We start from the raw sequence: 27,799 nt of genomic DNA, 5'->3' as shown, positions 1-27,799 counted from the left end.
GAATTTAACTCAGAATGTACTGCGCCTACATCATAACTCGGAATCTACTGCGCCTACATTATAACTCGGAATCTACTGCGCCTACATCATAACTCGGAATCTACTGCGCCTACATCATAACTCGGAATCTAACTCGGAATCTACTGCGCCTACATCATAACTCGGAATCTAACTCGGAATCTACTGCGCCTACATCATAACTCGGAATCTAACTCGGAATCTACTGCGCCTACATCATAACTCGGAATCTAACTCGGAATCTCCTGCGCCTACATCATAACTCGGAATCTACTGCGCCTACATCATAACTCGGAATCTAACTCGGAATCTACTGCGCCTACATCATAACTCGGAATCTACTGCGCCTACATCATAACTTGGAATCTAACTCGGAATCTACTGCGCCTAAATCATAACTCGGAATCTACTGCGCCTACATCATAACTCGGAATCTAACTCGGAATCTACTGCGCCTACATCATAACTCGGAATCCACTGCGCCTACATCATAACTCGGAATCTAACTCGGAATCTACTGCGCCTACATCATAACTCGGAATCTACTGCGCCTACATCATAACTCGGAATCTAACTCGGAATCTACTGCGCCTACATCATAACTCGGAATTTAACTCAGAATCTACTGCGCCTACATCATAACTCGGAATCTACTGAGCCTAAATTATAACTCGGAATCTACTGCGCCTACATCATAACTCGGAATCTACTGCGCCTACATCATAACTCGGAATCTAACTCGGAATCTACTGCGCCTACATCATAACTCGGAATCTAACTCGGAATCTACTGCGCCTACATCATAACTCGGAATCTAACTCGGAATCTACTGCGCCTACATCATAACTCGGAATCTAACTCGGAATCTACTGCGCCTACATCATAACTCGGAATCTACTGCGCCTACATCATAACTCGGAATCTACTGCGCCTACATCATAACTCGGAATCTACTGCGCCTACATCAAAACTCGGAATCTAACTCGGAATCTACTGCGCCTACATCATAACTCGGAATCTACTGCGCCTACATCATTACTCGGAATCTACTGCGCCTACATCATAACTCGGAATCTAACTCGGAATCTACTGCGCCTACATCATAACTCCGAATCTACTGCGCCTACATCATAACTCGGAATCTACTGCGCCTACATCATAACTCGGAATCTAACTCGGAATCTACTGCGCCTACATCATAACTCGGAATCTACTGCGCCTACATCATAACTCGGAATCTAACTCGGAATCTACTGCACCTACATCATAACTCGGAATCTACTGCGCCTACATCATAACTCGGAATCTAACTCGGAATCTACTGCGCCTACATCATAACTCGGAATCTAACTCGGAATCTACTGCACCTACATCATAACTCGGAATCTACTGCGCCTACATCATAACTCGGAATCTAACTCGGAATCTACTGCACCTACATCATAACTCGGAATCAAACTCAGAATCTACTGCGCCTACATCATAACTCGGAATCTACTGCGCCTACATCATAACTCGGAATCTAACTCGGAATCTACTGCGCCTACATCATAACTCGGAATCTACTGCGCCTACATCATAACTCGGAATCTAACTCGGAATCTACTGCGCCTACATCATAACTCGGAATCTACTGCGCCTACATCATAACTTGGAATCTAACTCGGAATCTACTGCGCCTACATCATAACTCGGAATCTACTGCGCCTACATCATAACTCGGAATCTAACTCGGAATCTACTGCGCCTACATCATAACTCGGAATCTACTGCGCCGACATCATAACTCGGAATCTAACTCGGAATCTACTGCGCCTACATCATAACTCGGAATCTACTGCGCCTACATCATAACTCGGAATCTAACTCGGAATCTAGAGCGCCTACTTCATAACTCGGAATCTACTGCGCCTACATCATAACTCGGAATCTAACTCGGAATCTACTGCGCCTACATCATAACTCGGAATCTACTGCGCCTACATCATAACTCGGAATCTAACTCGGAATCTACTGCGCTTACATCATAACTCGGAATCTAACTCGGAATCTACTGCGCCTACATCATAACTCGGAATCTAACTCGGAATCTACTGCGCCTACATCATAACTCGGAATCTACTGCGCCTACATCATAACTCGGAATCTAACTCGGAATCTACTGCGCCTACATCATAACTCGGAATCTACTGCGCCTACATCATAACTCGGAATCTAACTCGGAATCTACTGCGCCTACATCATAACTCGGAATCTACTGCGCCTACATCATAACTCAGAATCTAACTCGGAATCTACTGCGCCTACATCATAACTCGGAATCTACTGCGCCTACATCATAACTCGGAATCTAACTCGGAATCTACTGCGCCTACATCATAACTCGGAATCTACTGCGCCTACATCATAACTCGGAATCTAACTCGGAATCTACTGCGCCTACATCATAACTCGGAATCTAACTCGGAATCTACTGCGCCTACATCATAACTCGGAATTTAACTCAGAACTACTGCGCCTACATCATAACTCGGAATCTACTGCGCCTACATTATAACTCGGAATCTAACTCGGAATCTACTGCGCCTACATCATAACTCGGAATCTAACTCGGAATCTACTGCGCCTACATCATAACTCGGAATCTACTGCGCCTACATCATAACTCGGAATCTAACTCGGAATCTACTGCGCCTACATCATAACTCGGAATCTACTGCGCCTACATCATAACTCGGAATCTAACTCGGAATCTACTGCGCCTACATCATAACTCGGAATCTACGGCGCCTACATCATAACTCGGAATCTACTGCGCCTACATCATAACTCGGAATCTAACTCGGAATCTACTGCGCCTACATCATAACTCGGAATCTAACTCGGAATCTACTGCGCCTACATCATAACTCGGAATCTACTGCGCCTACATCATAACTCGGAATCTACTGCGCCTACATCATAACTCGGAATCTAACTCGGAATCTACTGCACCTACATCATAACTCGGAATCTACTGCGCCTACATCATAACTCGGAATCTAACTCGGAATCTACTGCGCCTACATCATAACTCGGAATCTAACTCGGAATCTACTGCGCCTACATCATAACTCGGAATCTACTGCACCTACATCATAACTTGGAATCTAACTCGGAATCTACTGCGCCTACATCATAACTCGGAATCTCCTGCGCCTACATCATAACTCGGAATCTAACTCGGAATCTACTGCGCCTACATCATAACTCGGAATCTACTGCGCCGACATCATAACTCGGAATCTAACTCGGAATCTACTGCGCCTACATCATAACTCGGAATCTACTGCGCCTACATCATAACTCGGAATCTAACTCGGAATCTACTGCGCCTACATCATAACTCGGAATCTACTGCGCCTACATCATAACTCGGAATCTAACTCGGAATCTACTGCGCCTACATCATAACTCGGAATCTACTGCGCCTACATCATAACTCGGAATCTTACTCGGAATCTACTGCGCCTACATCATAAATCGGAATCTAACTCGGAATCTACTGCGCCTACATCATAACTCGGAATCTAACTCTGAATCTACTGCGCCTACATCATAACTCGGAATGTACTGCGCCTACATCATAACTCGGAATCTAACTCGGAATCTACTGCGCCTACAACATAACTCGGAATCTACTGCGCCTACATCATAACTCGGAATCTAACTTGGAATCTACTGCGCCTACATCATAACTCGGAATCTAACTCGGAATCTACTGCGCCTACATCATAACTCGGAATCTAACTCGGAATCTACTGCGCCTACATCATAACTCGGAATCTACTGTGCCTACATCATAACTCGGAATCTAACTCGGAATCTACTGCGCCTACATCATAACTCGGAATCTACTGCGCCGACATCATAACTCGGAATCTAACTCGGAATCTACTGCGCCTACATCATAACTCGGAATCTACTGCGCCTACATCATAACTCGGAATCTAACTCAGAATCTACTGCGCCTACATCATAACTCGGAATCTACTGCGCCTACATCATAACTCGGAATCTAACTCGGAATCTACTGCGCCTACATCATAACTCGGAATCTAACTCAGAATCTACTGCGCCTACATCATAACTCGGAATCTAACTCGGAATCTACTGCGCCTACATCATAACTCGGAATCTACTGCGCCTACATCATAACTCGGAATCTAACTCGGAATCTACTGATCCTACATCATAACTCGGAATCTACTGCGCCTACATCATAACTCGGAATCTAACTCGGAATCTACTGCGCCTACATCATAACTCGGAATCTACTGCGCCTACATCATAACTCGAAATCTAACTCGGAATCTACTGCGCCTACATCATAACTCGGAATCTACTGCGCCTACATCATAACTCGGAATCTAACTCGGAATGTACTGCGCCTACATCATAACTCGGAATCTACTGCGCCTACATCATAACTCGGAATCTACTGCGCCTACATCATAACACGGAATCTAACTCGGACTCTACTGCGCCTACATCATAACTCGGAATCTACTGCGCCTACATCATAACTCGGTATCTAACTCGGAATCTACTGCGCCTACATCATAACTCGGAATCTACTGCGCCCACATCATAACTTGGAATCTAACTCGGAATCTACTGCGCCTACATCATAACTCGGAATCTACTGCGCCTACATCATAACTCGGAATCTAACTCGGAATCTACTGCGCCTACATCATAACTCGGAATCTACTGCGCCGACATCATAACTCGGAATCTAACTCGGAATCTACTGCGCCTACATCATAACTCGGAATCTACTGCGCCTACATCATAACTCGGAATCTAACTCGGAATCTACTGCGCCTACATCATAACTCGGAATCTACTGCGCCTACATCATAACTCGAAATCTAACTCGGAATCTACTGCGACTACATCATAACTCGGAATCTAACTCGGAATCTACTGCGCCTACATCATAACTCGGAATCTACTGCGCCTACATCATAACTCGGAATATAACTCGGAATCTACTGCGCCTACATCATAACTCGGAATCTAACTCGGAATCTACTGCGCCTACATCATAACTCGGAATCTACTGCGCCTACATCATAACTCGGAATCTAACTCGGAATCTACTGCACCTACATCATAACTCGGAATCTACTGCGCCTACATCATAACTCGGAATCTAACTCGGAATCTACTGCGCCTACATCATAACTCGGAATCTAACTCGGAATCTACTGCGCCTACATCATAACTCGGAATCTACTGCACCTACATCATAACTTGGAATCTAACTCGGAATCTACTGCGCCTACATCATAACTCGGAATCTCCTGCGCCTACATCATAACTCGGAATCTAACTCGGAATCTACTGCGCCTACATCATAACTCGGAATCTACTGCGCCGACATCATAACTCGGAATCTAACTCGGAATCTACTGCGCCTACATCATAACTCGGAATCTACTGCGCCTACATCATAACTCGGAATCTAACTCGGAATCTACTGCGCCTACATCATAACTCGGAATCTACTGCGCCTACATCATAACTCGGAATCTAACTCGGAATCTACTGCGCCTACATCATAACTCGGAATCTACTGCGCCTACATCATAACTCGGAATCTTACTCGGAATCTACTGCGCCTACATCATAAATCGGAATCTAACTCGGAATCTACTGCGCCTACATCATAACTCGGAATCTAACTCGGAATCTACTGCGCCTACATCATAACTCGGAATGTACTGCGCCTACATCATAACTCGGAATCTAACTCGGAATCTACTGCGCCTACATCATAACTCGGAATCTACTGCGCCTACATCATAACTCGGAATCTAACTTGGAATCTACTGCGCCTACATCATAACTCGGAATCTAACTCGGAATCTACTGCGCCTACATCATAACTCGGAATCTAACTCGGAATCTACTGCGCCTACATCATAACTCGGAATCTACTGTGCCTACATCATAACTCGGAATCTAACTCGGAATCTACTGCGCCTACATCATAACTCGGAATCTACTGCGCCGACATCATAACTCGGAATCTAACTCGGAATCTACTGCGCCTACATCATAACTCGGAATCTACTGCGCCTACATCATAACTCGGAATCTAACTCAGAATCTACTGCGCCTACATCATAACTCGGAATCTACTGCGCCTACATCATAACTCGGAATCTAACTCGGAATCTACTGCGCCTACATCATAACTCGGAATCTAACTCAGAATCTACTGCGCCTACATCATAACTCGGAATCTAACTCGGAATCTACTGCGCCTACATCATAACTCGGAATCTACTGCGCCTACATCATAACTCGGAATCTAACTCGGAATCTACTGATCCTACATCATAACTCGGAATCTACTGCGCCTACATCATAACTCGGAATCTAACTCGGAATCTACTGCGCCTACATCATAACTCGGAATCTACTGCGCCTACATCATAACTCGAAATCTAACTCGGAATCTACTGCGCCTACATCATAACTCGGAATCTACTGCGCCTACATCATAACTCGGAATCTAACTCGGAATGTACTGCGCCTACATCATAACTCGGAATCTACTGCGCCTACATCATAACTCGGAATCTACTGCGCCTACATCATAACACGGAATCTAACTCGGACTCTACTGCGCCTACATCATAACTCGGAATCTACTGCGCCTACATCATAACTCGGTATCTAACTCGGAATCTACTGCGCCTACATCATAACTCGGAATCTACTGCGCCCACATCATAAATTGGAATCTAACTCGGAATCTACTGCGCCTACATCATAACTCGGAATCTACTGCGCCTACATCATAACTCGGAATCTAACTCGGAATCTACTGCGCCTACATCATAACTCGGAATCTACTGCGCCGACATCATAACTCGGAATCTAACTCGGAATCTACTGCGCCTACATCATAACTCGGAATCTACTGCGCCTACATCATAACTCGGAATCTAACTCGGAATCTACTGCGCCTACATCATAACTCGGAATCTACTGCGCCTACATCATAACTCGAAATCTAACTCGGAATCTACTGCGACTACATCATAACTCGGAATCTAACTCGGAATCTACTGCGCCTACATCATAACTCGGAATCTACTGCGCCTACATCATAACTCGGAATATAACTCGGAATCTACTGCGCCTACATCATAACTCGGAATCTAACTCGGAATCTACTGCGCCTACATCATAACTCGGAATCTACTGCGCCTACATCATAACTCGGAATCTAACTCAGAATCTACTGCGCCTACATCATAACTCGGAATCTACTGCGCCTACATCATATCTCGGAATCTAACTCGGAATCTACTGCGCCTACATCATAACTCGGAATCTGACTCGGAATCTACTGCGCCTACATCATTATACGGAATTTAACTCGGAATCTACTGCGCCTACATCATAACTCGGAATCTAACTCGGAATCTACTGCGCCTACATCATAACTCGGAATCTACTGCGCCTACATCATAACTCGGAATCTAACTCGGAATCTACTGCGCCTACTTCATAACTCGGAATCTACTGCGCCTACATCATAACTCGGAATCTAACTCGGAATCTACTGCGCCTACATCATAACTCGGAATCTACTGCGCCTACATCATAACTCGGAATCTAACTCGGAATCTACTGCGCCTACATCATAACTCGGAATCTAACTCGGAATCTACTGCGCCTACATCATAACTCGGAATCTAACTCGGAATCTACTGCGCCTACATCATAACTCGGAATCTACTGCGCCTACATCATAACTCGGAATCTACTGCGCCTACATCATAACTTGGAATCTAACTCGGAATCTACTGCGCCTACATCATAACTCGGAATCTACTGCGCCTACATCATAACTCGGAATCTAACTCGGAATCTACTGCGCCTACATCATAACTCGGAATCTACTGCGCCGACATCATAACTCGGAATCTAACTCGGAATCTACTGCGCCTACATCATAACTCGGAATCTACTGCGCCTACATCATAACTCGGAATCTAACTCGGAATCTACTGCGCCTACATCATAACTCGGAATCTACTGCGCCTACATCATAACTCGGAATCTAACTCGGAATCTACTGCGCCTACTTCATAACTCGGAATCTACTGCGCCTACATCATAACTCGGAATCTAACTCGGAATCTACTGCGCCTACATCATAACTCGGAATCTACTGCGCCTACATCATAACTCGGAATCTAACTCGGAATCTACTGCGCCTACATCATAACTCGGAATCTAACTCGGAATCTACTGCGCCTACATCATAACTCGGAATCTAACTCGGAATCTACTGCGCCTACATCATAACTCGGAATCTACTGCGCCGACATCATAACTCGGAATCTAACTCGGAATCTACTGCGCCTACATCATAACTCGGAATCTACTGCGCCTACATCATAACTCGGAATCTAACTCGGAATCTACTGCGCCTACATCATAACTCGGAATCTACTGCGCCTACATCATAACTCGGAATCTAACTCGGAATCTACTGCGCCTACATCATAACTCAGAATCTACTGCGCCTACATCATAACTTGGAATCTAACTCGGAATCTACTGCGCCTACATCATAACTCGGAATCTAACTCGGAATCTACTGCGCCTACATCATAACTCGGAATCTACTGCGCCTACATCATAACTCGGAATCTAACTCGGAATCTACTGCGCCTACATCATAACTCGGAATCTACTGCGCCTACATCATAACTCGGAATCTAACTCGGAATCTACTGCGCCTACATCATAACTCGGAATCTACTGCGCCTACATCATAACTCGGAATCTAACTCGGAATCTACTGCGCCTACATCATAACTCGGAATCTACTGCGCCTCCATCATAACACGGAATCTAACTCGGAATCTACTGCGCCTACATCATAACTCGGAATCTACTGCGCCTACATCATAACTCGGAATCTAACTCGGAATCTACTGCGCCTACATCATAACTCGGAATCTAACTCGGAATCTACTGCGCCTACATCATAACTCGGAATCTACTGCGCCTACATCATAACTCGGAATCTACTGCGCCGACATCATAACTCGGAATCTAACTCGGAATCTCCTGCGCCTACATCATAACTCGGAATCTACTGCGCCTACATCATAACTCGGAATCTAACTCGGAATCTACTGCGCCTACATCATAACTCGGAATCTACTGCGCCTACATCATAACTCGGAATCTAACGCGGAATCTACTGCGCCTACATCATAACTCGGAATCTACTGCGCCTACATCATAACTCGGAATCTAACTCGGAATCTACTGCGCTTACATCATAACTCGGAATCTACTGCGCCTATATCATAACTCGGAATCTAACTCGGAATCTACTGCGCCTACATCATAACTCGGAATCTAACTCGGAATCTACTGCGCCTACATCATAACTCGGAATCTACTGCGCCTACATCATAACTCGGAATCTAACTCGGAATCTACTGCGCCTACATCATAACTCGGAATCTACTGCGCCTACATCATAACTCGGAATCTAACTCGGAATCTACTGCGCCTACATCATAACTCGGAATCTACTGCGCCTACATCATAACTCGGAATCTAACTCGGAATCTACTGCGCCTACATCATAACTCGTAATCTACTGCGCCTACATCATAACTCGGAATCTAACTCGGAATCTACTGCGCCTACATCATAACTCGGAATCTAACTCGGAATCTACTGCGCCTACATCATAACTCGGAATTTAACTCAGAATCTACTGCGCCTACATCATAACTCGGAATCTACTGCGCCTACATTATAACTCGGAATCTAACTCGGAATCTACTGCGCCTACATCATAACTCGGAATCTAACTCGGAATCTACTGCGCCTACATCATAACTCGGAATCTACTGCGCCTACATCATAACTCGGAATCTAACTCGGAATCTACTGCGCCTACATCATAACTCGGAATCTACTGCGCCTACATCATAACTCGGAATCTAACTCGGAATCTACTGCGCCTACATCATAACTCGGAATCTACTGCGCCTACATCATAACTCGGAATCTACTGCGCCTACATCATAACTCGGAATCTAACTCGGAATCTACTGCGCCTACATCATAACTCGGAATCTACTGCGCCTACATCATAACTCGGAATCTATCTCGGAATCTACTGCGCCTACATCATAACTCGGAATCTACTGCGCCTACATCATAACTTGGAATCTAACTCGGAATCTACTGCGCCTACATCATAACTCGGAATCTACTGCTCCTACATCATAACTCGGAATCTAACTCGGAATCTACTGCGCCTACATCATAACTCGGAATCTACTGCGCCGACATCATAACTCGGAATCTAACTCGGAATCTACTGCGCCTACATCATAACTCGGAATCTACTGCGCCTACATCATAACTCGGAATCTAACTCGGAATCTACTGCGCCTACATCATAACTCGGAATCTACTGCGCCTACATCATAACTCGGAATCTAACTCGGAATCTACTGCGCCTACATCATAACTCGGAATCTACTGCGCCTACATCATAACTCGGAATCTAACTCGGAATCTACTGCGCTTACATCATAACTCGGAATCTACTGCGCCTACATCATAACTCGGAATCTAACTCGGAATCTACTGCGCCTACATCATAACTCGGAATCTAACTCGGAATCTACTGCGCCTACATCATAACTCGGAATCTACTGCGCCTACATCATAACTCGGAATCTAACTCGGAATCTACTGCGCCTACATCATAACTCGGAATCTACTGCGCCTACATCATAACTCGGAATCTAACTCGGAATCTACTGCGCCTACATCATAACTCGGAATCTACTGCGCCTACATCATAACTCGGAATCTAACTCAGAATCTACTGCGCCTACATCAAAACTCGGAATCTACTGCGCCTACATCATAACTCGGAATCTAACTCGGAATCTACTGCGCCTACATCATAACTCGGAATCTAACTCGGAATCTACTGCGCCTACATCATAACTCGGAATTTAACTCAGAATCTACTGCGCCTACATCGTAACTCGGAATCTACTGCGCCTACATTATAACTCGGAATCTAACTCGGAATCTACTGCGCCTACATCATAACTCGGAATCCAACTCGGAATCTACTGCACCTACATCATAACTCGGAATCTACTGCGCCTACATCATAACTCGGAATCTAACTCGGAATCTACTGCGCCTACATCATAACTCGGAATCTACTGCGCCTACATCATAACTCGGAATCTAACTCGGAATCTACTGCGCCTACATCATAACTCGGAATCTACTGCGCCTACATCATAACTCGGAATCTACTGCGCCTACATCATAACTCGGAATCTAACTCGGAATCTACTGCGCCTACATCATAACTCGGAATCTACTGCGCCTACATCATAACTCGGAATCTAACTCGGAATCTACTGCACCTACATCATAACTCGGAATCAAACTCAGAATCTACTGCGCCTGCATCATAACTCGGAATCTACTGCGCCTACATCATAACTCAAAATCTAACTCGGAATCTACTGCGCCTACATCATAACTCGGAATCTACTGCGCCTACATCATAACTCGGAATCTAACTCGGAATCTACTGCGCCTACATCATAACTCGGAATCTACTGCGCCTACATCATAACTCGGAATCTACTGCGCCGACATCATAACTCGGAATCTAACTCGGAATCTCCTGCGCCTACATCATAACTCGGAATCTACTCTGCCTACATCATAACTCGGAATCTAACTCGGAATCTACTGCGCCTACATCATAACTCGGAATCTACTGCGCCTACATCATAACTCGGAATCTAACTCGGAATCTACTGCGCCTACATCATAACTCGGAATCTACTGCGCCTACATCATAACTCGGAATCTAACTCGGAATCTACTGCGCTTACATCATAACTCGGAATCTACTGCGCCTATATCATAACTCGGAATCTAACTCGGAATCTACTGCGCCTACATCATAACTCGGAATCTAACTCGGAATCTACTGCGCCTACATCATAACTCGGAATCTACTGCGCCTACATCATAACTCGGAATCTAACTCGGAATCTACTGCGCCTACATCATAACTCGGAATCTACTGCGCCTACATCATAACTCGGAATCTAACTCGGAATCTACTGCGCCTACATCATAACTCGGAATCTACTGCGCCTACATCATAACTCGGAATCTAACTCGGAATCTACTGCGCCTACATCATAACTCGGAATCTACTGCGCCTACATCATAACTCGGAATCTAACTCGGAATCTACTGCGCCTACATCATAACTCGGAATCTAACTCGGAATCTACTGCGCCTACATCATAACTCGGAATTTAACTCAGAACCTACTGCGCCTACATCATAACTCGGAATCTACTGCGCCTACATTATAACTCGGAATCTAACTCGGAATCTACTGCGCCTACATCATAACTCGGAATCTAACTCGGAATCTACTGCGCCTACATCATAACTCGGAATCTACTGCGCCTACATCATAACTCGGAATCTAACTCGGAATCTACTGCGCCTACATCATAACTCGGAATCTACTGCGCCTACATCATAACTCGGAATCTAACTCGGAATCTACTGCGCCTACATCATAACTCGGAATCTACTGCGCCTACATCATAACTCGGAATCTAACTCGGAATCTACTGCGCCTACATCATAACTCGGAATCTACTGCGCCTACATCATAACTTGGAATCTAACTCGGAATCTACTGCGCCTACATCATAACTCGGAATCTACTGCTCCTACATCATAACTCGGAATCTAACTCGGAATCTACTGCGCCTACATCATAACTCGGAATCTACTGCGCCGACATCATAACTCGGAATCTAACTCGGAATCTACTGCGCCTACATCATAACTCGGAATCTACTGCGCCTACATCATAACTCGGAATCTAACTCGGAATCTACTGCGCCTACATCATAACTCGGAATCTACTGCGCCTACATCATAACTCGGAATCTAACTCGGAATCTACTGCGCCTACATCATAACTCGGAATCTACTGCGCCTACATCATAACTCGGAATCTAACTCGGAATCTACTGCGCTTACATCATAACTCGGAATCTACTGCGCCTACATCATAACTCGGAATCTAACTCGGAATCTACTGCGCCTACATCATAACTCGGAATCTAACTCGGAATCTACTGCGCCTACATCATAACTCGGAATCTACTGCGCCTACATCATAACTCGGAATCTAACTCGGAATCTACTGCGCCTACATCATAACTCGGAATCTACTGCGCCTACATCATAACTCGGAATCTAACTCGGAATCTACTGCGCCTACATCATAACTCGGAATCTACTGCGCCTACATCATAACTCGGAATCTAACTCGGAATCTACTGCGCCTACATCATAACTCGGAATCTACTGCGCCTACATCATAACTCGGAATCTAACTCGGAATCTACTGCGCCTACATCATAACTCGGAATCTAACTCGGAATCTACTGCGCCTACATCATAACTCGGAATTTAACTCAGAATCTACTGCGCCTACATCATAACTCGGAATCTACTGCGCCTACATTATAACTCGGAATCTAACTCGGAATCTACTGCGCCTACATCATAACTCGGAATCTAACTCGGAATCTACTGCGCCTACATCATAACTCGGAATCTACTGCGCCTACATCATAACTCGGAATCTAACTCGGAATCTACTGCGCCTACATCATAACTCGGAATCTACTGCGCCTACATCATAACTCGGAATCTAACTCGGAATCTACTGCGCCTACATCATAACTCGGAATCTACTGCGCCTACATCATAACTCGGAATCTACTGCGCCTACATCATAACTCGGAATCTAACTCGGAATCTACTGCGCCTACATCATAACTCGGAATCTACTGCGCCTACATCATAACTCGGAATCTAACTCGGAATCTACTGCACCTACATCATAACTCGGAATCAAACTCAGAATCTACTGCGCCTACATCATAACTCGGAATCTACTGCGCCTACATCATAACTCGGAATCTAACTCGGAATCTACTGCGCCTACATCATAACTCGGAATCTACTGCGCCTACATCATAACTCGGAATCTAACTCGGAATCTACTGCGCCTACATCATAACTCGGAATCTACTGCGCCTACATCATAACTTGGAATCTAACTCGGAATCTACTGCGCCTACATCATAACTCGGAATCTAACTCGGAATCTACTGCGCCTACATCATAACTCGGAATCTACTGCGCCTACATCATAACTCGGAATCTAACTCGGAATCTACTGCGCCTACATCATAACTCAAAATCTACAGCGCCTACATCATAACTCGGAATCTAACTCGGAATCTACTGCGCCTACATCATAACTCGGAATCTACTGCGCCTACATCATAACTCGGAATCTAACTCGGAATCTACTGCGCCTACATCATAACTCGGAATCTACTGCGCCTCCATCATAACACGGAATCTAACTCGGAATCTACTGCGCCTACATCATAACTCGGAATCTACTGCGCCTACATCATAACTCGGAATCTAACTCGGAATCTACTGCGCCTACATCATAACTCGGAATCTAACTCGGAATCTACTGCGCCTACATCATAACTCGGAATCTACTGCGCCTACATCATAACTCGGAATCTAACTCGGACTCTACTGCGCCTACATCATAACTCGGAATCTACTGCGCCTACATCATAACTCGGTATCTAACTCGGAATCTACTGCGCCTACATCATAACTCGGAATCTACTGCGCCCACATCATAACTTGGAATCTAACTCGGAATCTACTGCGCCTACATCATAACTCGGAATCTACTGCGCCTACATCATAACTCGGAATCTAACTCGGAATCTACTGCGCCTACATCATAACTCGGAATCTACTGCGCCGACATCATAACTCGGAATCTAACTCGGAATCTACTGCGCCTACATCATAACTCGGAATGTACTGCGCCTACATCATAACTCGGAATCTAACTCGGAATCTACTGCGCCTACATCATAACTCGGAATCTACTGCGCCTACATCATAACTCGAAATCTAACTCGGAATCTACTGCGACTACATCATAACTCGGAATCTAACTCGGAATCTACTGCGCCTACATCATAACTCGGAATCTACTGCGCCTACATCATAACTCGGAATATAACTCGGAATCTACTGCGCCTACATCATAACTCGGAATCTAACTCGGAATCTACTGCGCCTACATCATAACTCGGAATCTACTGCGCCTACATCATAACTCGGAATCTAACTCAGAATCTACTGCGCCTACATCATAACTCGGAATCTACTGCGCCTACATCATATCTCGGAATCTAACTCGGAATCTACTGCGCCTACATCATAACTCGGAATCTGACTCGGAATCTACTGCGCCTACATCATTATACGGAATTTAACTCGGAATCTACTGCGCCTACATCATAACTCGGAATCTAACTCGGAATCTACTGCGCCTACATCATAACTCGGAATCTACTGCGCCTACATCATAACTCGGAATCTAACTCGGAATCTACTGCGCCTACTTCATAACTCGGAATCTACTGCGCCTACATCATAACTCGGAATCTAACTCGGAATCTACTGCGCCTACATCATAACTCGGAATCTACTGCGCCTACATCATAACTCGGAATCTAACTCGGAATCTACTGCGCCTACATCATAACTCGGAATCTAACTCGGAATCTACTGCGCCTACATCATAACTCGGAATCTAACTCGGAATCTACTGCGCCTACATCATAACTCGGAATCTACTGCGCCTACATCATAACTCGGAATCTAACTCGGAATCTACTGCGCCTACATCATAACTCGGAATCTACTGCGCCTACATCATAACTTGGAATCTAACTCGGAATCTACTGCGCCTACATCATAACTCGGAATCTACTGCGCCTACATCATAACTCGGAATCTAACTCGGAATCTACTGCGCCTACATCATAACTCGGAATCTACTGCGCCGACATCATAACTCGGAATCTAACTCGGAATCTACTGCGCCTACATCATAACTCGGAATCTACTGCGCCTACATCATAACTCGGAATCTAACTCGGAATCTACTGCGCCTACATCATAACTCGGAATCTACTGCGCCTACATCATAACTCGGAATCTAACTCGGAATCTACTGCGCCTACTTCATAACTCGGAATCTACTGCGCCTACATCATAACTCGGAATCTAACTCGGAATCTACTGCGCCTACATCATAACTCGGAATCTACTGCGCCTACATCATAACTCGGAATCTAACTCGGAATCTACTGCGCCTACATCATAACTCGGAATCTAACTCGGAATCTACTGCGCCTACATCATAACTCGGAATCTAACTCGGAATCTACTGCGCCTACATCATAACTCGGAATCTACTGCGCCGACATCATAACTCGGAATCTAACTCGGAATCTACTGCGCCTACATCATAACTCGGAATCTACTGCGCCTACATCATAACTCGGAATCTAACTCGGAATCTACTGCGCCTACATCATAACTCGGAATCTACTGCGCCTACATCATAACTCGGAATCTAACTCGGAATCTACTGCGCCTACATCATAACTCAGAATCTACTGCGCCTACATCATAACTTGGAATCTAACTCGGAATCTACTGCGCCTACATCATAACTCGGAATCTAACTCGGAATCTACTGCGCCTACATCATAACTCGGAATCTACTGCGCCTACATCATAACTCGGAATCTAACTCGGAATCTACTGCGCCTACATCATAACTCGGAATCTACTGCGCCTACATCATAACTCGGAATCTAACTCGGAATCTACTGCGCCTACATCATAACTCGGAATCTACTGCGCCTACATCATAACTCGGAATCTAACTCGGAATCTACTGCGCCTACATCATAACTCGGAATCTACTGCGCCTCCATCATAACACGGAATCTAACTCGGAATCTACTGCGCCTACATCATAACTCGGAATCTACTGCGCCTACATCATAACTCGGAATCTAACTCGGAATCTACTGCGCCTACATCATAACTCGGAATCTAACTCGGAATCTACTGCGCCTACATCATAACTCGGAATCTACTGCGCCTACATCATAACTCGGAATCTACTGCGCCGACATCATAACTCGGAATCTAACTCGGAATCTCCTGCGCCTACATCATAACTCGGAATCTACTGCGCCTACATCATAACTCGGAATCTAACTCGGAATCTACTGCGCCTACATCATAACTCGGAATCTACTGCGCCTACATCATAACTCGGAATCTAACTCGGAATCTACTGCGCCTACATCATAACTCGGAATCTACTGCGCCTACATCATAACTCGGAATCTAACTCGGAATCTACTGCGCTTACATCATAACTCGGAATCTACTGCGCCTATATCATAACTCGGAATCTAACTCGGAATCTACTGCGCCTACATCATAACTCGGAATCTAACTCGGAATCTACTGCGCCTACATCATAACTCGGAATCTACTGCGCCTACATCATAACTCGGAATCTAACTCGGAATCTACTGCGCCTACATCATAACTCGGAATCTACTGCGCCTACATCATAACTCGGAATCTAACTCGGAATCTACTGCGCCTACATCATAACTCGGAATCTACTGCGCCTACATCATAACTCGGAATCTAACTCGGAATCTACTGCGCCTACATCATAACTCGTAATCTACTGCGCCTACATCATAACTCGGAATCTAACTCGGAATCTACTGCGCCTACATCATAACTCGGAATCTAACTCGGAATCTACTGCGCCTACATCATAACTCGGAATTTAACTCAGAATCTACTGCGCCTACATCATAACTCGGAATCTACTGCGCCTACATTATAACTCGGAATCTAACTCGGAATCTACTGCGCCTACATCATAACTCGGAATCTAACTCGGAATCTACTGCGCCTACATCATAACTCGGAATCTACTGCGCCTACATCATAACTCGGAATCTAACTCGGAATCTACTGCGCCTACATCATAACTCGGAATCTACTGCGCCTACATCATAACTCGGAATCTAACTCGGAATCTACTGCGCCTACATCATAACTCGGAATCTACTGCGCCTACATCATAACTCGGAATCTACTGCGCCTACATCATAACTCGGAATCTAACTCGGAATCTACTGCGCCTACATCATAACTCGGAATCTACTGCGCCTACATCATAACTCGGAATCTAACTCGGAATCTACTGCGCCTACATCATAACTCGGAATCTACTGCGCCTACATCATAACTCGGAATCTAACTCGGAATCTACTGCGCCTACATCATAACTCGGAATCTACTGCGCCTACATCATAACTCGGAATCTAACTCGGAATCTACTGCGCCTACATCATAACTCGGAATCTACTGCGCCTACATCATAACTCGGAATCTACTGCGCCTACATCATAACTCGGAATCTAACTCGGAATCTACTGCGCCTACATCATAACTCGGAATCTACTGCGCCTACATCATAACTCGGAATCTAACTCGGAATCTACTGCACCTACATCATAACTCGGAATCAAACTCAGAATCTACTGCGCCTACATCATAACTCGGAATCTACTGCGCCTACATCATAACTCGGAATCTAACTCGGAATCTACTGCGCCTACATCATAACTCGGAATCTACTGCGCCTACATCATAACTCGGAATCTAACTCGGAATCTACTGCGCCTACATCATAACTCGGAATCTACTGCGCCTACATCATAACTTGGAATCTAACTCGGAATCTACTGCGCCTACATCTTAACTCGGAATCTAACTCGGAATCTACTGCGCCTACATCATAACTCGGAATCTACTGCGCCTACATCATAACTCGGAATCTAACTCGGAATCTACTGCGCCTACATCATAACTCAAAATCTACAGCGCCTACATCATAACTCGGAATCTAACTCGGAATCTACTGCGCCTACATCATAACTCGGAATCTACTGCGCCTACATCATAACTCGGAATCTAACTCGGAATCTACTGCGCCTACATCATAACTCGGAATCTACTGCGCCTCCATCATAACACGGAATCTAACTCGGAATCTACTGCGCCTACATCATAACTCGGAATCTACTGCGCCTACATCATAACTCGGAATCTAACTCGGAATCTACTGCGCCTACATCATAACTCGGAATCTAACTCGGAATCTACTGCGCCTACATCATAACTCGGAATCTACTGCGCCTACATCATAACACGGAATCTACTGCGCCGACATCATAACTCGGAATCTAACTCGGAATCTACTGCGCCTACATCATAACTCGGAATCTACTGCGCCTACATCATAACTCGGAATCTAACTCGGAATCTACTGCGCCTACATCATAACTCGGAATCTACTGCGCCTACATCATAACTCGGAATCTAACTCGGAATCTACTGCGCCTACATCATAACTCGGAATCTACTGCGCCTACATCATAACTCGGAATCTAACTCGGAATCTACTGCGCTTACATCATAACTCGGAATCTACTGCGCCTACATCATAACTCGGAATCTAACTCGGAATCTACTGCGCCTACATCATAACTCGGAATCTAACTCGGAATCTACTGCGCCTACATCATAACTCGGAATCTACTGCGCCTACATCATAACTCGGAATCTAACTCGGAATCTACTGCGCCTACATCATAACTCGGAATCTACTGCGCCTACATCATAACTCGGAATCTAACTCGGAATCTACTGCGCCTACATCATAACTCGGAATCTAACTCGGAATCTACTGCGCCTACATCATAACTCGGAATCTACTGCGCCTACATCATAACTCGGAATCTAACTCGGAATCTACTGCGCCTACATCATAACTCGGAATCTACTGCGCCTACATCATAACTCGGAATCTAACTCGGAATCTACTGCGCCTACATCATAACTCGGAATCTACTGCGCCTACATCATAACTCGGAATCTAACTCGGAATCTACTGCGCCTACATCATAACTCGGAATCTAACTCGGAATCTACTGCGCCTACATCATAACTCGGAATCTACTGCGCCTACATCATAACTCGGAATCTACTGCGCCGACATCATAACTCGGAATCTAACTCGGAATCTACTGCGCCTACATCATAACTCGGAATCTACTGCGCCTACATCATAACTCGGAATCTAACTCGGAATCTACTGCGCCTACATCATAACTCGGAATCTACTGCGCCTACATCATAACTCGGAATCTAACTCGGAATCTACTGCGCCTACATCATAACTCGGAATCTACTGCGCCTACATCATAACTCGGAATCTAACTCGGAATCTACTGCGCTTACATCATAACTCGGAATCTACTGCGCCTACATCATAACTCGGAATCTAACTCGGAATCTACTGCGCCTACATCATAACTCGGAATCTAACTCGGAATCTACTGCGCCTACATCATAACTCGGAATCTAACTCGGAATCTACTGCGCCTACATCATAACTCGGAATCTACTGCGCCTACATCATAACTCGGAATCTAACTCGGAATCTACTGCGCCTACATCATAACTCGGAATCTACTGCGCCTACATCATAACTCGGAATCTAACTCGGAATCTACTGCGCCTACATCATAACTCGGAATCTACTGCGCCTACATCATAACTCGGAATCTAACTCGGAATCTACTGCGCCTACATCATAACTCGGAATCTAACTCGGAATCTACTGCGCCTACATCATAACTCGGAATTTAACTCAGAATCTACTGCGCCTACATCATAACTCGGAATCTACTGCGCCTACATTATAACTCGGAATCTAACTCGGAATCTACTGCGCCTACATCATAACTCGGAATCTAACTCGGAATCTACTGCGCCTACATCATAACTCGGAATCTACTGCGCCTACATCATAACTCGGAATCTAACTCGGAATCTACTGCGCCTACATCATAACTCGGAATCTACTGCGCCTACATCATAACTCGGAATCTAACTCGGAATCTACTGCGCCTACATCATAACTCGGAATCTACTGCGCCTACATCATAACTCGGAATGTACTGCGCCTACATCATAACTCGGAATCTAACTCGGAATCTACTGCGCCTACATCATAACTCGGAATCTACTGCGCCTACATCATAACTCGGAATCTAACTCGGAATCTACTGCGCCTACATCATAACTCGGAATCTACTGCGCCGACATCATAACTTGGAATCTAACTCGGAATCTACTGCGCCTACATCATAACTCGGAATCTACTGCGCCTACATCATAACTCGGAATCTAACTCGGAATCTACTGCGCCTACATCATAACTCGGAATCTACTGCGCCGACATCATAACTCGGAATCTAACTCGGAATCTACTGCGCCTACATCATAACTCGGAATCTACTGCGCCTACATCATAACTCGGAATCTAACTCGGAATCTACTGCGCCTACATCATAACTCGGAATCTACTGCGCCTACATCATAACTCGGAATCTAACTCGGAATCTACTGCGCCTACATCATAACTCGGAATCTACTGCGCCTACATCATAGCTCGGAATCTACTGCGCCTACATCATAACTCGGAATCTAACTCGGAATCTACTGCACCAACATCATAACTCGGAATCAAACTCAGAATCTACTGCGCCTACATCATAACTCGGAATCTACTGCGCCTACATCATAACTCGGAATCTAACTCGGAATCTACTGCGCCTACATCATAACTCGGAATCTACTGCGCCTACATCATAACTCGGAATCTAACTCGGAATCTTCTGCGCTTACATCATAACTCGGAATCTACTGCGCCTACATCATAACTCGGAATCTAACTCGGAATCTACTGCGCCTACGCATAACTCGGAATCTAACTCGGAATCTACTGCGCCTACATCATAACTCGGAATCTACTGCGCCTACATCATAACTCGGAATCTAACTCGGAATCTACTGCGCCTACATCATAACTCGGAATCTACTGCGCCTACATCATAACTCGGAATCTAACTCGGAATCCACTGCGCCTACATCATAACTCGGAATCTACTGCGCCTACATCATAACTCGGAATCTAACTCGGAATCTACTGCGCCTACATCATAACTCGGAATCTAACTCGGAATCTACTGCGCCTACATCATAACTCGGAATTTAACTCAGAATCTACTGCGCCTACATCATAACTCGGAATCTACTGCGCCTACATTATAACTCGGAATCTAACTCGGAATCTACTGCGCCTACATCATAACTCGGAATCTAACTCGGAATCTACTGCGCCTACATCATAACTCGGAATCTACTGCGCCTACATCATAACTCGGAATCTAACTCGGAATCTACTGCGCCTACATCATAACTCGGAATCTACTGCGCCTACATCATAACTCGGAATCTAACACGGAATCTACTGCGCCTACATCATAACTCGGAATCTACTGCGCCTACATCATAACTCGGAATCTAACTCGGAATCTACTGCGCCTACATCATAACTCGGAATCTAACTCGGAATCTACTGCGCCTACATCATAACTCGGAATCTACTGCGCCTACATCATAACTCGGAATCTACTGCGCCTACACCATAACTCGGAATCTAACTCGGAATCTACTGCGCCTACATCATAACTCGGAATCTACTGCGCCTACATCATAACTCGGAATCTAACTCGGAATCTACTGCGCCTACATCATAACTCGGAATCTAACTCGGAATCTACTGCGCCTACATCATAACTCGGAATCTACTGCGCCGACATCATAACTCGGAATCTAACTCGGAATCTACTGCGCCTACATCATAACTCGGAATCTACTGCGCCTACATCATAACTCGGAATCTAACTCGGAATCTACTGCGCCTACATCATAACTCGGAATCTACTGCGCCTACATCATAACTCGGAATCTAACTCGGAATCTACTGCGCCTACATCATAACTCGGAATCTACTGCGCCTACATCATAACTCGGAATCTAACTCGGAATCTACTGCGCCTACATCATAACTCGGAATCTAACTCGGAATCTACTGCGCCTACATCATAACTCGGAATCTAACTCGGAATCTACTGCGCCTACATCATAACTCGGAATCTACTGTGCCTACATCATAACTGGGAATCTAACTCGGAATCTACTGCGCCTACATCATAACTCGGAATCTACTGCGCCGACATCATAACTCGGAATCTAACTCGGAATCTACTGCGCCTACATCATAACTCGGAATCTACTGCGCCTACATCATAACTCGGAATCTAACTCGGAATCTACTGCGCCTACATCATAACTCGGAATCTACTGCGCCTACATCATAACTCGGAATCTAACTCGGAATCTACTGCGCCTACATCATAACTCGGAATCTAACTCGGAATCTACTGCGCCTACATCATAACTCGGAATCTAACTCGGAATCTACTGCGCCTACATCATAACTCGGAATCTACTGCGCCTACATCATAACTCGGAATCTAACTCGGAATCTACTGATCCTACATCATAACTCGGAATCTACTGCGCCTACATCATAACTCGGAATCTAACTCGGAATCTACTGCGCCTACATCATAACTCGGAATCTACTGCGCCTACATCATAACTCGAAATCTAACTCGGAATCTACTGCGCCTACATCATAACTCGGAATCTAACTCGGAATCTACTGCGCCTACATCATAACTCGGAATCTACTGCGCCTACATCATAACTCGGAATCTAACTCGGAATCTACTGCGCCTACATCATAACTCGGAATCTACTGCGCCTACATCATAACACGGAATCTAACTCGGAATCTACTGCGCCTACATCATAACTCGGAATCTACTGCGCCTACATCATAACTCAGAATCTACTGCGCCTAAATCATAACTCGGAATCTACTGCGCCTACATTATAACTCGGAATCTAACTCGGAATCTACTGCGCCTACATCATAACTCGGAATCTAACTCGGAATCTACTGCGCCTACATCATAACTCGGAATCTACTGCGCCTACATCATAACTCGGAATCTAACTCGGAATCTACTGCGCCTACATCATAACTCGGAATCTACTGCGCCTACATCATAACTCGGAATCTAACTCGGAATCTACTGCGCCTACATCATAACTCGGAATCTACTGCGCCTACATCATAACTCGGAATCTAACTCGGAATCTACTGCGCCTACATCATAACTCGGAATCTAACTCGGAATCTACTGCGCCTACATCATAACTCGGAATCTACTGCGCCTACACCATAACTCGGAATCTAACTCGGAATCTACTGCGCCTACATCATAACTCGGAATCTACTGCGCCTACATCATAACTCGGAATCTAACTCGGAATCTACTGCGCCTACATCATAACTCGGAATCTAACTCGGAATCTACTGCGCCTACATCATAACTCGGAATCTACTGCGCCGACATCATAACTCGGAATCTAACTCGGAATCTACTGCGCCTACATCATAACTCGGAATCTACTGCGCCTACATCATAACTCGGAATCTAACTCGGAATCTACTGCGCCTACATCATAACTCGGAATCTACTGCGCCTACATCATAACTCGGAATCTAACTCGGAATCTACTGCGCCTACATCATAACTCGGAATCTACTGCGCCTACATCATAACTCGGAATCTAACTCGGAATCTACTGTGCCTACATCATAACTCGGAATCTAACTCGGAATCTACTGCGCCTACATCATAACTCGGAATCTAACTCGGAATCTACTGCGCCTACATCATAACTCGGAATCTACTGTGCCTACATCATAACTGGGAATCTAACTCGGAATCTACTGCGCCTACATCATAACTCGGAATCTACTGCGCCGACATCATAACTCGGAATCTAACTCGGAATCTACTGCGCCTACATCATAACTCGGAATCTACTGCACCTACATCATAACTCGGAATCTAACTCGGAATCTACTGCGCCTACATCATAACTTGGAATCTACTGCGCCTACATCATAACTCGGAATCTAACTCGGAATCTACTGCGCCTACATCATAACTCGGAATCTAACTCGGAATCTACTGCGCCTACATCATAACTCGGAATCTAACTCGGAATCTACTGCGCCTACATCATAACTCGGAATCTACTGCGCCTACATCATAACTCGGAATCTAACTCGGAATCTACTGATCCTACATCATAACTCGGAATCTACTGCGCCTACATCATAACTCGGAATCTAACTCGGAATCTACTGCGCCTACATCATAACTCGGAATCTACTGCGCCTACATCATAACTCGAAATCTAACTCGGAATCTACTGCGCCTACATCATAACTCGGAATCTAACTCGGAATCTACTGCGCCTACATCATAACTCGGAATCTACTGCGCCTACATCATAACTCGGAATCTAACTCGGAATCTACTGCGCCTACATCATAACTCGGAATCTAACTCGGAATCTACTGCGCCTACATCATAACTCGGAATCTACTGCGCCTACATCATAACTCGGAATCTACTGCGCCTACACCATAACTCGGAATCTAACTCGGAATCTACTGCGCCTACATCATAACTCGGAATCTACTGCGCCTACATCATAACTCGGAATCTAACTCGGAATCTACTGCGCCTACATCATAACTCGGAATCTAACTCGGAATCTACTGCGCCTACATCATAACTCGGAATCTACTGCGCCGACATCATAACTCGGAATCTAACTCGGAATCTACTGCGCCTACATCATAACTCGGAATCTACTGCGCCTACATCATAACTCGGAATCTAACTCGGAATCTACTGCGCCTACATCATAACTCGGAATCTACTGCGCCTACATCATAACTCGGAATCTAACTCGGAATCTACTGCGCCTACATCATAACTCGGAATCTACTGCGCCTACATCATAACTCGGAATCTAACTCGGAATCTACTGCGCCTACATCATAACTCGGAATCTAACTCGGAATCTACTGCGCCTACATCATAACTCGGAATCTAACTCGGAATCTACTGCGCCTACATCATAACTCGGAATCTACTGTGCCTACATCATAACTGGGAATCTAACTCGGAATCTACTGCGCCTACATCATAACTCGGAATCTACTGCGCCGACATCATAACTCGGAATCTAACTCGGAATCTACTGCGCCTACATCATAACTCGGAATCTACTGCGCCTACATCATAACTCGGAATCTAACTCGGAATCTACTGCGCCTACATCATAACTCGGAATCTACTGCGCCTACATCATAACTCGGAATCTAACTCGGAATCTACTGCGCCTACATCATAACTCGGAATCTAACTCGGAATCTACTGCGCCTACATCATAACTCGGAATCTAACTCGGAATCTACTGCGCCTACATCATAACTCGGAATCTACTGCGCCTACATCATAACTCGGAATCTAACTCGGAATCTACTGATCCTACATCATAACTCGGAATCTACTGCGCCTACATCATAACTCGGAATCTAACTCGGAATCTACTGCGCCTACATCATAACTCGGAATCTACTGCGCCTACATCATAACTCGAAATCTAACTCGGAATCTACTGCGCCTACATCATAACTCGGAATCTAACTCGGAATCTACTGCGCCTACATCATAACTCGGAATCTACTGCGCCTACATCATAACTCGGAATCTAACTCGGAATCTACTGCGCCTACATCATAACTCGGAATCTACTGCGCCTACATCATAACACGGAATCTAACTCGGAATCTACTGCGCCTACATCATAACTCGGAATCTACTGCGCCTACATCATAACTCAGAATCTACTGCGCCTAAATCATAACTCGGAATCTACTGCGCCTACATTATAACTCGGAATCTAACTCGGAATCTACTGCGCCTACATCATAACTCGGAATCTAACTCGGAATCTACTGCGCCTACATCATAACTCGGAATCTACTGCGCCTACATCATAACTCGGAATCTAACTCGGAATCTACTGCGCCTACATCATAACTCGGAATCTACTGCGCCTACATCATAACTCGGAATCTAACTCGGAATCTACTGCGCCTACATCATAACTCGGAATCTACTGCGCCTACATCATAACTCGGAATCTAACTCGGAATCTACTGCGCCTACATCATAACTCGGAATCTAACTCGGAATCTACTGCGCCTACATCATAACTCGGAATCTACTGCGCCTACACCATAACTCGGAATCTAACTCGGAATCTACTGCGCCTACATCATAACTCGGAATCTACTGCGCCTACATCATAACTCGGAATCTAACTCGGAATCTACTGCGCCTACATCATAACTCGGAATCTAACTCGGAATCTACTGCGCCTACATCATAACTCGGAATCTACTGCGCCGACATCATAACTCGGAATCTAACTCGGAATCTACTGCGCCTACATCATAACTCGGAATCTACTGCGCCTACATCATAACTCGGAATCTAACTCGGAATCTACTGCGCCTACATCATAACTCGGAATCTACTGCGCCTACATCATAACTCGGAATCTAACTCGGAATCTACTGCGCCTACATCATAACTCGGAATCTACTGCGCCTACATCATAACTCGGAATCTAACTCGGAATCTACTGTGCCTACATCATAACTCGGAATCTAACTCGGAATCTACTGCGCCTACATCATAACTCGGAATCTAACTCGGAATCTACTGCGCCTACATCA

The sequence above is a fragment of the Coturnix japonica genome, chromosome 16 (genome assembly GCF_054131305.1).
Source record: "Coturnix japonica strain WE chromosome 16, WE-NBRP24, whole genome shotgun sequence".
NCBI classification, from domain to species: domain Eukaryota; kingdom Metazoa; phylum Chordata; class Aves; order Galliformes; family Phasianidae; genus Coturnix; species Coturnix japonica.
This window is presented reverse-complemented; position numbering follows the sequence as displayed.